Below are 13,955 nucleotides of genomic sequence, written 5' to 3' on the forward strand. Positions count from 1 at the left end.
GATCCGGAGTAGCACTGGTCTTCAGCCACCCATGCTGGTCACAAAAGGTGACTGTGCTTGTCGTAAGAAGCTACTAAAGGGATTGGGTGGTCAGACACGCTGACGTAGGTAACACATGTCATCGGTTCCGAACTGCCCAGATGGATGCTCATGCTGCTGATCTCTGGTTTGTCCGGTCCAGACCACCGCCATATAGCTGGAATATTGCTGAGTGCGGCGTAAAACTGAACTCAGTCACTACGATGATTCTGACAGAAATGGAGCATATTGTGTTATGAATGTTCTTTTGTAAGTCATCTTAATGGAGGTGTTATTGGCAGTATTATACTCGTGACTAGCCATGGTGTCGTTGTCTACATGTAACTTAACTTCAGTTACATCAGAGTAACCATTTGCCGGATAAAGGGGTCGGACAATACCTGGCCGAGTAGCAAACGGTGGATGAGGGAGCACAGCATCCATGCACGACTCACAGAGGAACTCCCTATTATACGTTCGCGTCACCGTCAGGTAGGTTTAGGTTAGGTGGATAGTACGTTATTCATGGTTGACTCATCGGGACAGTCTGATGGCCGTCAAAGGGCCGACAGGCGTCCAGGAAAATGTTTCAGCGACGCCTGTTTTGGTCAAGGTCTTCAATTTGGAGGGGTAAGCCAAATGGTATGGGGTTGCCTACAACACAGAGGAATGACAGAGAATACAGAGGAAATGGCAGAGAACACAAAGGGAATGCACGAGCCAGTGAGTTAGAATTTATCGTCACATCGGCAATATTGAAGCGAAATCGTGACGAGATCAATTTAACTTATACCAATATTACGATCAACAAATTGAAAACGTTAAAAAAACTGCCATCGAAGGACAGTAAAAACAGTAGACTATCACAGATATAAACATATAAACTAGCACTGTAAGCTAAACCATTGCAATTAAAGAGGACAATACGATATAAAGCTCGGGCTATAAATCGCCAATAACTGAAGGTAGATCATCACACTAGGGACCATGGGAACTTTCACAGCACCTTTGCTGCATGCTTGGACCCTAGCTGGATTCACACCATCCCTTCAGCCATTGGCGATTATACTGAAATTTAGGTACGATTGAAAGTTTGGCAGATTGTTTTGGTGACTTGAGTATACCCTCTCACGAGGGCAACATTTTTACGATACTTCAACCCCCTTTTAGGGTCCAGCCACTAACAATTTCAGTTAGTAATCTAGACTACCGATAATAAAAAGGTATATATTTACAAGTCATTTAACAAATCTAATTCTATTAAAAATGTAATAAATAAGGGGGAACCCGCATTACTATAAAGATCCTTCACAGTTGGTGATGTAAAGTACTTATCCATTTGATGGAATATTCAACACAGTCAAGCAAGACGTGTGTATCTGGTATGTCACAGACACCCTGATCATGATTATAATGGTCAGACAGGTTTGAACCCACTTGGACTTGAAACTGTGATATAAAAAGAGGTAAACGACCCCGTAAAAGAAAAATCATGTAAATCCATTAAAATGTCATGCTTCCAGGTGGTATTGTACGCTTTCTCAAGATCAAAGAATATTGATATTGCATGCTGTTTATTTACGATTGCATTTTTAACAAAGCGTTCTAGTCGTACCAAATGATCAAGGTGCTATGATTATTCCTGAAACCACATTGAATATTTGTTGTAAGGTTACTGGTTTCAAGATACCATGTTAATCTTTTGTTTACCATTCATTACATTACAGACACAACTCGTCTAAGAGATATCGGTCTGTAAGTTGACGGATTTTGGAATAGATACTACAATGGCATTACGCCACGAAGTTGGAAAACTCCCGAAGTCCATATTGAATCAAAAATGCAGTGTTCCCAAACATGATTCGGGTAAAATGTTTCAGGAGATGAAAGTGGATATCGTCACCTACTGTTGCTGTATCATGAACTTGCTCAAGTGCAGTATGGAGCTAATGTAATGAAAATAATTCATTATGGTCTTCACCATTATCCGAGTAAAACTATAGTCTCTTCTTCTCCTGTTGTTTCTAACATTTTTGAAATTGTTTCGCCAAGACGGACTCTTATTTTGTTTAAAAGCACGTCGAGCCATGGCACTATTTATTTTAATATTATTGAATTTGTGAACTGAAGGATGCCGGCGAAGGCATTTCACTGCCTTCTTCCTACACTTCCTGGGTCCTGGCCTGTTTGCAAATATCAGTAAATCATGGTTTACGAATGTGTGGTGTCGCAGAGGACTTCGTTTCATCAGCTGTTCCATTTAGCTTGTTCGTGACAGACCAAGTGCAGAATATGTTCCTGTTCCAGGATGCAAATATGTGACTGATACATCATTAAATATGCGTAACTTATTATTTGAAATGAAATCCTCAAGGAGTTTACCTTTGTTGTTAGTTTGAACTTTGAAACAGAGGATTATGGCCATTAAGATCACCCATGATGATATGAGGATTTGGGAGCTAATCAAACCGATCCTGAAGATTGGGATGCTGAAGAACTGAAGAAGAAATATACAAAGAGCAAAATGTAAGGGTTATCTGTAATGTAAGACTGACAGCAACAGCCTGAATATTGGTTTTATGAGGAACCGGTCTTTGGATAACGCCCTGCCTCACCAGAATAGAAGCACCACTAGTGGCCTTATCCACGGGACGTGAGAATGGATTATATGAATTGAACTGACGCAAATAAAATCTATTAGTACTTTTCAGGTATGTCTCATGCAGACTGAAAGCCGATGGTTTAAAATCTTGAGATAATAACTTTTAATCATTATAATTATTCCTAAGTCCCCTGCAATTTCACTGTGCTATTCACGACGGTTCAACCGGGGATCGTGAACGAGAGGAACGACTCCTCCCATGTACTGGCTGTGAAGGAGTGACCTCCGTATCGAGAGGTCCAAATGAATTATGATCTGTTACAGAGGTACATGAACTAGATGATACCTGTAAATACTGGGGAGCTTTTGCCCTTTGCTGCTGTTTTTTTCATTATTCGTCAAAGTGGTTCTTCATTGTTCTGTTTGTTTGACTGGATATCTGGGTCTGGATCTGTCTGAGATATAAAACCTGGTTTCTTTTTGAGAAATTCTGTTTTGTTGGCTGACAGTGATTTGTTTGTTCTTGTTGAAACATTTCATTTTGAAGTTTTTTTGCTTGTTGGTAGGAGAGGTTGTTTGTGATTTATTTTTTAAGAAGTTTTAATTCATAGTCGAAATTTGGACAGGATTTAGAAGAAGCCAGGAGCCCACCGGTACAGCTGGCACATCCGATGTCCTCTGTGCATTCAGTGTTATCATGAGCCCCACTGCCACGGGACCATATATATATACTGTCTTTCGAGTGCTTAACTTGGCACCGTGACCACATTTTCTGCATTTGAAACATCTCAGTGGATTAGGTATGTATACATCCACTGGGATGTTACTATAACCAGCTTTAATGGCTTTTGGTATTGTTGATAGTCCAAACGTAAACAGGTAGGTATTTGTGTTAATGATATTTAAGTTCTGAAACAATTTCTTCCTCCGATATATAAGCCAGACAACAAGACCTGTCTCGGACAATGCTTTTGCAAAACATCAATGATCTGTGAGCAAAAACGACAACTAGAGTATTAACAAACTGTTTTAACCCTTACAATTTAATAGATTGTTGCCTTTGGGGCACATTCAATATGTGAACCGGGATGAAGCCTTGTTACGTTTGTCACCTCCCCACAGACACCTTTGATGCCCTTAGAGTTAGCAAAGAGATTTAATTTCAATGGACTTCCATCTGTTGCTTCAATAAGCAAGAATCTTGACCAAGTATCCACTTCTGCTGAAGACACTTCATCATCATGATGTTGAAAGATGTCTACGTTTATTTTTCTTTGAGCCGGAGCGTAGGTTTAGAGCCATGGTCTCCACCCGCCATCGAGTGTCAACAAGGACGATCCTGCAGTAGGAACCAAACTGAAAGAGTTACAGGGATGTTATACTCCAGAGATACAGCCATAAATAGAGGATGTCTGTATGTCTAAGATGTCTAAAAGAGGAAATGTCAGGCTGGTTTGTCTTATGACATTCCCGTTAAGAAACTTAGAATTTAGAGATCAATGTCTCCACATTGGTCCATGAGCCACCGCCTTCTGGCATAGGACTCTAAGCAGTTTAATATATCAATAATTTGTACATTTCAAATCAAAAGGACCAATACCCAATAAGTTAAATGGCAAAGATAAATTCTATGTACAGGGCATGGAGTGACCAGCCGATTGATAGAACCGGGTCAGTTCTACCGCCAGACTTGGTGAAGTCAGGGCCAAAGTGGTGCGTTGAGCAGCAGGAACGCGGTTAAGGGCTCCTATTGCCCTCAACCACCAGGATCCTTTCCTGCACCGACACAGAACTCCAACCTATGGCAAACGGGTTGGTGGACCAAATATTCCCTCGGGTCCACAACAGGGGGTTGTCGAGCTCTTAGCGTTGCCCAGGACCCATCACGGGATGGTGGTTCGCCACGGGTGCCAGAGGGAATGACAAGTAAACAGGTTTATGATACATTATTCGTAGTCTTAGTTTTTCCTTTGTGCAAGAACAGATAAGTAAGGTCAGGAGGACCGCCCATGTATGACAGACTCTGTGAGGCAGCAGGGCATTCCTTTAGTGCCACTGACGGCTGTTTTTCAAGACCTCACATCACATGTCTTGATTACGATGAGAGCTTTAAGCTTTCCTTGGAATACTGCAAAGGTCATTTTCATTCATTTTTACTTTCCACTGTAGTACCAATTTAGTTGATGATCTAAAACCTTTTTCTGTTCCCCTAATCAGACTCAAATGCTGAGTCTAAATAAACTTCATTGAAAAGAAAATGCAACAATCATTTTGTTCCTTGGTGAAAACCGATGGTAGAGTGTGAAAACCGATGGTACAGTAGTGCTAATATCAGCAAACGAAGCTCATGCTTGCGGTCCATGTCGCATCTTAGCTCCACACATCTTTCACTTATAATTGAATTTACCTACTGATATCTCAATCTTTGCACATTAGCATATCGATTGCCTCTTACACGTGGTGTGATTACTGAAAAAAACTACAAAAATGTTGCTGTGATAGCTCTATAAACTATTTGCAATTCTCTGGGGCATCTTCATAAATATTGCACTGAGAACACTGATGCCACAATGTGGACTTGTGAAATTTGGCACATAATATCATGGTCCCAAGGAACCTGTAGATTGCCTCTTTATGACCTGTATGTGTGCTGCCCCATCACTAGATGCTGATAGTCTGCGGTATAGTGCCGGTCAAGAGCGGGACCATAACATCGTCAGTATACTCAATAGACTGCTCATAAGGATCCTGGCATCGAAAGCGGAAAGGTGTTAATTTTATAACACACCGCGTTGTACAGTCGGCCACGGAGGAATTCCGCCCAAATCGTGATATCGTTGGAAGTGAATAATTGACAGGAAGAAGTATCGCTTCTCTGTCCAAAGTAACATCTTGACATCCCAGGCCATCAAGAGTCAACAGATTCAGCTCACAAGCAGATAATCGTACATGTTATCTACTATTCGCCTCTGTCTATTGCACGGTTCGCTACTCTGTTACAGATGTGGAAACAGACCTAATCTATCTAATACACCAATATTCATGTTGCCAAGTTACACTGAGCTATGGCATTACACAATTTATGGACTATTTTGATTTCCAGACATCTCACGTCTGGTGTTATATCGTATTACTCAATATCGATATCGTGTTTAGTTGGCGGCCCTTCAGAATCAAATATTGCAACATTAGTCTCCCCAGGCTTCACACACACACACACACACACACACACACACACACACACACACACACACATACACACACACATTAACACTGTGTAGTAACATTGCGTTAGTGTCATGAATATGCATTTCTACTATCTAACGTTCTGCATGACCAAACATTTAAATTAAATAACCACACTTCATAATCCGAACCCTTAAAAAGATGTTAAGTATATTAAGTACTACGTAGCAGACAGTATGTCCTACGTAGGAGATACTAAGTCCTACAGAGCAGAAAGTATGTTCTACGTAGGAGAAACTAAGTCCTACGTAGAAGGTAGTAAATCCTACGTAGAAGATAGTATGCCCTACGTAGGAGATAGTGACCCCAAAAAGCTTTTTCACCGTGTTCCTACTACGCTTCCCTAATATATTATGTCCGTTGAAACAGTGAATTTGAAAGTGTGATCAGCTACATCAACCTGCAGTAAAAGGACTGATACGCTTCTCTCGTGCATTAAAGCTCTGAGTAATTCATCAGTTCCCATTCGAGGAACCTTATCAAAGAACCTTGTCAAGTCATCAGATAACCTCACTCGTTACCTCTATTCAGTCTCAAAATAAAGGTGAACGACAAAGCGGTGATCGTACATCCGTCAGCTCCGACTACTGGTCATCAATATTCAGTTCGCTACATAGATAGACTTGTGATGCCTATTCATTGTGGTTTTCGTGATGATATTATCCGCGAGGCATGTAGACAAAGACAATCTGTAGCATTCTACCATCGAGACGGCTAAGCATCTATACAATCTAATATGGATTGTTAAGTTGTACTACAAATATTCTGTATAATTTATGAATCAAATATATTTCTTCTGAAAGCAGAATCAACTGTACAATTCTGACTGTATCATGAGCAAGTGTAACTGAATCTTTATCGTATGGCTAGAATTTCTGGTGTTTGGGAAACGACGAACGTATCCTGCCCCACTGTGGGCACCCATATTAAAGAAATGAAAAAAAAAAACCCATCTATCGTGCAATAGCTATACAGATCTCCATGGTTGACGTGGAACCGATTAAATTGGCTTCGGGTTGTCAGGCATTGTGTGGCGTGACGCCGAGACGAATATCATGATGTCAACCACATTGTATGATCTCAAGGGAGTTTAGATTGAAAATACTATGTGCCTATGTCATGGACATCCAATGATCGGGGCAAACAAGACTCGCTATCCAAATGTTTAGTGACTGTGGGGGAAACACACGGCCACATAGTAAACCCGAATTGTATATCCACTTCTTACATTTACATAAACACCAGTAACATGGATTTTTTGCCAGGTTATATTGAGGAATTATCTTTGCTCCTTTGCTTAATGACCCCTTGGAAATGATGCCGACAAGAGAACGTCTAAACAAGACAAACAGAAGGTATTGTTAGGATACATAACATCAACATCCGCTTGTTTTTGAACATTAGAGCATCTTCAGTTTGTTTATTGGCGCCAGTGTCTGACACGGTACAGGAATGCTGATGACAGATCAAATGTAGGCATGGCAACTGTTGATGTTGCGGCGGATTAGATCGGCTTTGACATTTGTGCACTTCCGATCGATGTGGAAGGTATTTACGCCTTAGTCACAAACGTTTTGCTTCAATTAGCAATCAAATGCCTTCTAGAAAATGCGTGAATAATTTATAAGCCACACGGTTTACATTGCCAGAGCAGTTTGTGAAGAACACAATGATCTATTCACCTTAATCTCGCTTTACATTCATTGTGGCGTCATAAAATAATAATTGACTTAACATCATCATATGGCTGAAATATCTCCGAGGCAACGTTAATTATGAATTGTAAGTCATTGTCAATCCATGACTACTATTATATGTTTAATGATGAGTTACGTGACTCAGTCATTGAAAAACTGGGTTTACATTTATGTGATATATGTTAAAAAACATATCTTGCATTTATATTTCGACGAAACGGAAGTATACACGAAATTCCATGCTCATTCACGGAAAGTGACAACGGAACTATACTGACATTTTTGTTTTTGTGCCAATCTTTTTGAGGTTATTGGCTAGCTGGCTGGTGTGTGGGTATTGTTTAACACCGCACACAGAAATATACCATGTATATGGTGGCGGTTTGTCAATAATCGAGTCAGGACCAGAGAATCCAGTGATCAACAGCATGCACACCGATTTACGTTATTGTGACAGGATGACACGTTTCAACCACGTCAGCAATAGGGAGATATATTACATATGCACATATATATCATTCGGATCCTTGCAGGTAATGGGGAACAACTACACACTACACATCATGTTATTTGTTCCATCGAGCTCTCTTTCCCTAGCCTGAGCTGGTGAGCGCGTCAAATTCACGAGCCTGAAGGTTACTGATCAAAGCTGCTGTTTGACATGAAAGAGTTGTGTACGTATATGCATGAGATACAGACGCTGACAATTCACTAATTCACAATACTTGACCACTTGACCGACATTAACGTGCTTCTTCACAGATGGCTGAACAATAGGAACATGCTGGTTCATAGAACGGCGGAGCAATGTAAAGGAGTTTGCACACATATATACTACTGACCAATATGAACTAATTTCAAACATATGACCAACCGAAATGAAATTGCTTCTTCGTGTGACCAACAGGAAACTATTTGAATGAACATTTCTGACCACTGGGTGTATGAGGATGATTACATCGTAAAGATGTCTTACAATGCTGTACATGTATACTGCCATGTATAGTTTGTCTGGTGTAGACTTTGCACTCACGTTACAAACCGTCGTTTTTGTGTGGTTGAGAATATCTAAGAATCCAATCAGAACGTTATCCTTACCCATTGGGGATTTTATACTACTTCGTAAACTTACTGTATTCACCCAGCTGGAGACAAGTTTGATATGATCAAGTTCTTAATCAAATTCTTTAGATGTACATTTAATCATGACATAAATATTTCTTTTGTGAAATATCTTACTTGTTCATACATGTTTTCGTCTTTTGAAACATATCGCGTACTGTTGAACATCGAGTTGAAGCAGCAAGGGGAATAACTCCTTTTGCCCCAACTGCACAGCTTGTCAGATTTTGTATTATTCTGTCGAGTTATCGTACACACTTAATTCAGACCCTGATAATATGAAATTCTCACAGAAACATGTCATAATCCGTAATCATATAATAGGCATACCATTGTCTTCTGTTGGTCCATTGAAAATCTGTACATTCACGCGTAAAAGAGGAAATTGGTGCCAGCTTGCTCCAAGATGTTCGTTACCTTCTGAGACTATCACGTAATCGCATTATTAATTAAATTAGAACCACAGTAAAATACAGTACATACATGCACACCAAGATCAGCATAAAGCGGCAATATATGAAGAGGGACGGGTGAAGAGGGATGGGTGAAGAGGGATGGGTGAACAGGTCTTTTTGGTTTTGTGTGTGTGCGTACATGCATGCGTGCGTTTGTATATGAGCGTGTTTTTATGTTGCTTAATGAAAAGTACATGTTAGCGAAAATTTCTTTGCACTTTTATAGAAAGCTGTCACCAAATGCTTTAGTTATTTTCATGTAGAAATTGTATACTAAAGTAAACTAATTAAGGGTGATGCACGTCCCTTCTCCCCATCTGCACTGGCGTTTTTGTACACACTGGCTTTGAGATGACATAGTGTGTAGATTCTCTCCCTTAATATTTTCACGTGGAACCGGGTCAGGATATGTGTGTGGTACCGATCAAAATAGGTTATCATGTGTGTGTTTGTGTACTCAGCAATATTCCAGATCAAAGACATCGTTATGTATTGATCAAATGTTGACAAGAACATCCAGTGACTGGCATCATGAGAATCGATTTGTATGGTTCGATGACAAACATCAGTCGAGTCGGCAAGACTCAGCATGATTCCTACAACAAGCGCGTTTTGCTGAAGAATTCTAATACTGATCTTCACATGAGAGAACCCCTTTGTCGTGGAAGTGTCACAAAGAGGATACTAGACATCCCACAGCCATTTTGATCTTCACGTGTGTACATTTACCGAGTATGTAGCTTCAGCAGATCTCAATTCACCATAACGCTCATTTACCATTCTTTTTAGCAGATATCTTATGATCGTAGTAAGAGTTTGCACATACTCGTCAACCAGTATGTTTAAATGTGAAATCTTGTTTTCGGGTTAACTCAGATTGGTGCCAGACAGGATATAACCTGTATAGCCACCTGTCACAAAGAAATGCCCAATATGGTTCACTGTCTGGCATTTGGTAACAGATTCATTCGTCATATGGTTCAGGAATCATACTTGTCATTCAGTAGTCTGCAGTTTCATATAGGGATTAAAGATGTCTACTCTCAACGGATATCCGTGGTGGTGAGGTGCAATAACTAGTGCTTCCGCCAGATAACAACACATTACCTATAACCCAAACACGAAACGCCACCAGAGGAAACAGTTTTATAAAACCTCCCTTTGTAGTTCACATTTTCAGTGTAATTCGGTTCTTTCATGAAAAGATGAGATTGAACTTCTCCAGGCAGAGTGAAGTGAAAGGCAACCAGAGAGTAAATTAAACAAAAAATAAATGAATAAATAAATAAAAAAACAACAAAAACGGATCAATGTTTGAAGGTGATGGCAAAGATTAAAACCCTGCGTCTTGTCTTTTTTAACTTTCTGTCTTTCATCTCAAATGGCAATGAAGTCATTTGCCACAACAAAATAAATTTAAGCCCATCATTAGGAAAAAATATATATACACAAAGACTCTAAGATGTTTTATTGTTTAAAAACGTTTTCCGTTCTGTGGAACTGTAACAGTTACTGGCGTGTACATGGGTCATATAAAACACATTAGCCTTTAAAATACTTTGTGGTACGTAACGAGGATGGCTTTGTGAAGCGATGCGAGTTCACACAGAACCCTAACGTGATATTTTAATGTTGTGAGTAGATAGGTGAGTTGATTTTAACAAGTCCCTGACCACTATTTCACTGACATTTCACGAGTCATCTTGATGTAGGAAAACGCGACGTGATGCAAATTTGAGATATTTAGCTGGGTCGTAGAAACCTACAATCGTATTATTGGTTTTCTAGCAATCAAAGGGACGTAATTCTGGAGAGCGAACTGCGGCTTCAAAGGCGACCGTTCCTCACACATCTTTATTAATACTTACTAACTTAACATGTGCACGTTTCGGTTACGAACGGTTGTGTGCGCTATTTGAATGGGATATAGACTTGTATCTTGTAATCTACTCAACTGACTAACTGAAACTTAAAATAACGCACAGAAGCCAGGTGCAAATGTTTGTTGAGGTCATGTCAGCTTCAGGTCAAAAGTTACTTTTCTGCGGTATGGTCCTTTTGAATGTATATTGGGCTTTTGATAGTGTTTGTGGTGGTGCCGGTGATGTAGGTGGTGTTGGTACTGGAGGCATTCGGGTTGGTGATACTAGTGATGTTGGTAGTGTTGATAGTTCTTTTGGGGAAGTCTGTTGTGTTCGCGGTGTTTGTGATATTGATGGTACTGTTGCTAGGGTTGTATAGTGTTGACGATGTAGGCAATTGCGACGTTGGTGCCCACATGGTGTTAATGGTGGATCTGAGGGTGTTGTCGGCGCATGTTGTGGTTGTCGTTGGTGTTGGTGCTGCTGGTGTTTATGGTGATTGTGTGCTGGTGGCGCTGTAGTGTTCTTGTGGGCGGTGGAGCTTGTGTTGTTGATTGCGGTGTGCTTGTGGCGTTGCTGTACTGAGTCTGGTGAACTTGGTGGTATTGAAGGTGTTAGCAGTGATGTCGGGGCCTGTGGTGTTGGTGATGCTGGTGTGTTGATGGTGATGTGGTGCCGGTGGTATTGTTGATCTTACAAATTCGTGTTGGTAATATTAAAATGACTGTGTATTCAAACCGAGACATGGTATATCGTAGGGACCGGTCATTTAATACTCTGAAAATTTGGGGACTAAAGTTAAATTGGGTTTGAGTTAGGGCTGACATTGTTTTTCAAAATGTAAATTGATGAAAGAAATACTAGTCAAAATAATAAGGCCTGCTGAAGTTTAAACAATACAACACTATTCACTTTCGACACATCCCGCCCTCCAAACAATACTCCTCTCTATTCCCTAAAATCCCATCAAGAGAAGCACCTTTTATACTGCGATCGATTGCAGGGAAATGACAATTATTAAAGATCACGGAAAGTATGGCAAGAGTGTGTAACCTCACGACCACGTCCCTTACAGTGTTCAGAAACCTGGGTTCGAATCTCAAATTCACCGTGATTGTGTTTCGTGGTATATCGTACCCGAGTTCATTTCACTAATGTGGTAAACGTCCAGACAAGAACTGACTGTTCAAATCTGCCTTAAGATAAACCAAGCTACTCAGTCGTCATATACCGCCCTATGTAAAATGATGGTGTAACATAGGTGTATAGACAGCGGAGGTTCCCGTTGCCCAAACATATTACCAAAGAGTGGTGGTCGGATTTTTATGTCGAGCAGGGGCGACAAACGTGGGTAGCTGTAAAATTCTGAATCAGACAGATCGTCAATAGCAGAAATCATATCGTAATCATTTGCATAACGGTTTCTGGTTTTTCTTTATGTGTTGCACGAGGTGGAAATCTGATGAAGCTAATTCTGGTGAATACGTTGGATGATCAATGAGCTCAAAGCGATAGTGAACAGATGCAGCCATAGTGACTACAGATTTGTGCGTCTGTGGAGTACTGTTAAGAGAGCACGGCGCTTATCCGTGGCATTCTCGCCTGAGAAGATAAGAAGGTAATGGCAGTCATTAATGTTGGGATGTTATCAACCAGCTGTAGGACTGCTTTGTAATCCGAAAAAAAACCTCGATGAACCAACATGCCAGCTGGACAAACTTGTCCAGGATGTTTGGAGTTTTCAGCAGGATTGGCAGGTAGGGGTAACCCACTCATCTGTGATTACAAGCTGAACAGCAATCAGATAGGTTTGAAAGTTTTGTCATGCCCGGTTCGTTTCCCATTATGGTAAAGGAAGTTCCTAATGTATTGGCCATGTGACATGTTGTGAGTCGACGATCATCAATAAACATGTTGTGTATTTTATCAACATTATCTTGATTGGAAGTAGTTGATGATCTTGGTGATCAGTGTTCATGATCTTGGATTATCTTCAAGATGCTTCCTCTGAACGTCGCTTTCTCGTCGCGACAGTTGCGACGCAAGTGGCATCATGCCCTAATTTGACACTATGACTTGATACATGGCTGTAGTGATCAAGAACGTTCGCCCGGAGAGAGGAGGGGCGCGGGTTCCATCCACGGCCGCATCATACCACAAAATATGGTACTTGTTGGCCCCGGCCTCGCGCTCAGCCTTACTGGGTAAAACAAAAACCGGTCGCCTCGGAGTCAATATAATGTGTCGGAGTGGGTATTCATGCTTAACTGGGGCATGGTATCACAGTGGCTAGGACTACAAAACCAACTTAAAGTACAGCCAAAAAGTACAAACAGCCACACATACACACGCATGCACGCCTTCATATGAACGAGAGATGAGTGGTGGATTCTAACAGATTTTCATGAACAGAGAATACTTAATGCGGTACGTTGCCTTGTGTATCTGGTTAGAATGGAGAATGGCAATGCAAAGTAATGCAAAGTTTACATGATTCCTAATTAGACTCAGAACTTACAGATCATTTTCTTACTCACTTCTCTTACAATAGTTATGAGAACCTAACTGCGTTATAAAATGGTTTCATTATTCTAAAAGTTCTTTTAAAATCAGTTTCTTCACTACTGACTATTTCGAGTCACTCATATTAACGCCAAATTTAATTGCCACGATGTTGCACAATAAAGCTCATAAAAAGCATCACGAGGGACAGGCATTAAAAGACTTTTATTCATATAGCAGCAGTGCTTCTTTGATTATCGGCACACATACCCTCATTGATCAAGTTTATTCTAGTTTTCAAACTTAACAGTCGTCTCAGAAGCCTTCACCCCTCTAATGAATGCTGCGTTCTACTGGTACTCGGAACGTTTAACAATTTCAACGCATGGATGTATTGAGTAACTGGGAAATACACGTCGGGATATTTGGAAATATGTTTTAAGACTTGGGA

The sequence above is a fragment of the Haliotis asinina genome, chromosome 5 (assembly GCF_037392515.1).
Source record: "Haliotis asinina isolate JCU_RB_2024 chromosome 5, JCU_Hal_asi_v2, whole genome shotgun sequence".
In the NCBI taxonomy this organism is placed as follows: domain Eukaryota; kingdom Metazoa; phylum Mollusca; class Gastropoda; order Lepetellida; family Haliotidae; genus Haliotis; species Haliotis asinina.